The following is a 3,808-nucleotide window of genomic DNA, read 5'->3' on the forward strand; positions in this document are numbered from 1 at the left end:
GGCAAGGCGTTTAGCTGCCCGAAGGGCAGCTAAACGCCTTGCCGCAATCAGAAGTTTTTAGGAGCTTTAAGCCTCTTTAGGAGTTTAGCTGCCCGAAGGGCACTCTGAGCGTTAGGCTTTGGCTTCGTGCAGGTGCCTCCCGCTTAACGTCACGGTTCGACCACTCCGCGCGATTAGTGACTTTAGGTTGCTGATGTCTTGTATTTGCTTGTCCGTTGCAATAACGTGCGCGGGAAACGTGCTATGAGTGCATGAGATAGAGTGTTGGGTCATGTGTCCGCAGGTGAAGACATGTTTAGGATCGTATGGTTCTTGTGCCCAATCCGTGGGCCATCTGAATCATGTTGAAAATGGTTGTTGCTTTTTCTTGAACGCCCCCTTTGGAGGCTTTGTATTTGGGATCAAAACTAGAGTGTCGGATTTTGTCTGGAGGTCAGTCGAGGGGATCTAGTTCAATATAGATCTTGGCCGAACAGGATGCTGCGCGTAGAGTGACAAAGTAACCGCCATTCTGTCAGATGTAAACACTTGGAGTGATGTAAATAGTGTAAATAAACCTTATATCTAGTAAGAAAGGCACTCCTCATCCATCACTTTCTTCACGCATCGGACGTCGGTCATCTGGCGAGCCGACATCGTCCTCCGGGATCGAGCATCAAATGAAGCTCATTAGTTCGCCTTCACCATTCACCAAGAAGATGGAAAGGCGAAATCTAACTAGCGCAGTCGACAGGATGACTGCGACCGAGTGCTGGAGCTGGAGGGAATTACGGAGAGACTCCTTCAACGCAAGGTTCGGCTCGGTCCAACGACGAGCCGGACTCCAAGCATCGACGAGGCGACACCTCAGTGGGTGGCCTCATGAGCTCCGGCTCGAGGCGGCGGCACCCGCGATTCGACGAGGCGACACATCAGTGGGAGGCCTCGTGAGCTCCTGCTCAAGGCAGCGGCAGCCGTGATTTGACGAGGCGACACCTTAGTGGACCACAATCGCTGTACCTGCGTGTCAAATGAATACATTCATAGTGGGACCTAAATTTCACCTTGGATGTTGCGGGAATGTTTTTATTGGTGCCTAAGAGGTTACGCAATTAAATGAGGCGATGACAAATCCACTTGGATGTTGCGGGTATTTTTTTATTAGTGCCTTCGAGGTTACTCTGTTAAATTAGGCGATTACAAATCCACTTGATGTAAACATTTGGTCTTTTTGTGGTCTTTTGTTGTATTTCAACAACTGTCAGCGCACTCACATATTATGTACCTCTAGGTGCAGCTGCTGGCTGTCCTGGGTCGGCTGCTTTTCAGTGCAGTTTCAAAGGTTTTGCCAGTGCCTCTCCAGCCCAACAGACACTGCACCTGGTGGACCCAAGTACCGTCCGGCCTATTCTTCGTCTATCATTTAGCAACCTGGCACCAAGTCACTTGATACACCCCTTCAAAGGCACGTCATTTCCTCGGCCCATCGGCCCAGGCACTGCTGGCATATCAGAGCACCTACCGATTATGTACTTTCAGGTTGGTTCTTGCACGTTGTGCAAAATTCCGAACTAATGATTTATACATGTTAGCGGTGTTGTGGCCTCGAGTTTTCTGAAACATTTTCGTGAAGCAGTGCTGTGCATTTTAGGCATGTTATTACTTCGTGGGGATATTAAAGAGAATATGGAGGCGCAAGAAGAGAAATTAAACTTTGCTTTGAAGGATTCATCCGGATAGAATAAAGCGACGCAAATATTTTAGAATCTTTCAATAAGGGTGTCACTTGCAACTAACCATGCAAACTGACGAACGACTTTCTATTTTAAGTAAGCCGAAAATTCTATCTACTTCCGATCTTACTGGCATAATCACACTATACTGAAAAGTACAATCCACTGTCTGTAGAATTCTGATGGCACTTTTTTCAGCCTCTAACGACAGGCGTTATTCTCAATGATTCGTTGGTAGCCGAAGTAGCACCAACTTTTCTATAGGGGGGCCCGTACTTCACTAATACAATACAGGCCAAATTTCCTAACAAGCACGGTATGCAAGGTCACGGAACATTTCATTGAGTATGAAGTCGTTGAGTACTTAGAAAATCACGTCATATTCAAATACTCGCAAGGTGTTAAGAGTAACTCACAAGGGTTACTCTTGTAAAACGCAACTTTCAGGGTTTCTTCATTATCTATATTCATCCGCTGATGCAGGTTTACAAATTGGTGGAGTTTTTCTGTATTTTTTTAGAGAATTTGATAGCGTTACACACTTCAGACTACTTCTCAAACTTCACCCTAATGTACCCACTTGGATCGAAGATTTTCTTTCTTCTCAAATTCAAGGAGCCCTAAGGAGCCCTAAGCGGGGTTTTAAAGGTTGCAATTTTACGTGCGCAATCGCTGGAATGCTATCCAGGGGACGTACTCCCACAAAAGTGGTTTAAAAGCGTGCAGGATTAGGTAAGTTATCGTTAACTAAAAAGGGCTGGCAATAAGGGCTGGAGCTTTCACCCTCTCCTCGCGCATCCAAAGAACTATGTACGCTGTGACGTCATGGACCCGGCGCAAGACCACCCAGAGACCTTACAGCTTCGAGGTACGCATAGCCATTTGCCTCTGCCGTCACACGTTTCTTTTTTTAGCTGCCGACGAGCATGCTCCTCCTACTACCGGCTGCGCCTAGCCGAGCGGGGCCAGTCAGCGGCAGGCCACTGACCCTGCTGTGGTCGGGCCAGCACGTCAGCTTTTGAATAGGAGAAACGAGCGTGTGACGGCCAGATAGGGGGTCACAAACACATTATGATTGCTGGTGACAGTAATTGAAGACTTCCACTTACGATTAGCGGCCCGCCAGCATTTCTTGCAGGCGGCGCTGTCGCAGCGAGCAGCAGATCCCTCCGGATTGCACAGAAAACGCTTAGCATCGGCAAATTTATTCAGCCCCCACTTTGGGAAGCTGAGCTGAAAACTATCACCAGCGCAATCTTTCACTGCACTATTCCCCCTTTCACGCATTCATAAACTAATCTTCAGCGGTATTCCCTCTCTGGCGGGTGGTGACAAGTTTTAGCTGGTGCGGTGCATGCCGTATTATGCATACACCGCGCAGTGGGCTCTTTGACGACCGTACAGGCAGATGCTTGCCGCGGTCGCGCGTGTACCGACGATTACACCTGCAGAGACTCTGTGTTTTTCGGTGTTATTCACAGTTTCTAAACAACACACTATATCTACAAACTCAGCTAAGCTCGTGTGGCGGATGGCGACGATCGACATTCGGTTCTCCATAGATAGCTGTGCTGTACTGCCGCTCAGCGGAGCCGCCGAAACGTGCACTCGTATTTCCCCCACAGCCGGGAATGCTGATTGGCTGCAGGTTTTAGGGAACCCGCCAATAGCGGTGCCGTAGTGTTCAGCGCCGCTGCGCCATAGACGCTGCATCAGAATCGCGAAGTTATGTCAGAGCGTGTGAAAACGGTGACGAGGATTTACAGGTAAACAAGGAAAGAAACGAAGATATTTCTTCCACCTTTGTGAAGCCTCTGCTTTTTGTAGGGGTGTAATGTTTGGTCTATGTTGCCAGGAACATGTAATCTAGCAATTTCGTACTTGAAATCACGACCGTCGGAAGCCTACTTAAGGCCCCTTTAAGTTTACGACCGCTCATAACTCTGCTTCTTTTGCCTGAATTTTGGTGTCCCCCAATGAAGTTTCCTTGGCACTCCACTTTTTAAATCTATATTTATCATCTTCCATGCTGCATATCCCCCCGTATTCACCTCTTCGCAGACGATGCTGCAATTTATCGCACAATTTGTTTCCAC

Source organism: Haemaphysalis longicornis, unplaced genomic scaffold, assembly GCF_048455015.1.
Source record: "Haemaphysalis longicornis isolate Haplotype H1 unplaced genomic scaffold, Haemaphysalis longicornis Haplotype H1 scaffold_5, whole genome shotgun sequence".
NCBI lineage: Eukaryota > Metazoa > Arthropoda > Arachnida > Ixodida > Ixodidae > Haemaphysalis > Haemaphysalis longicornis.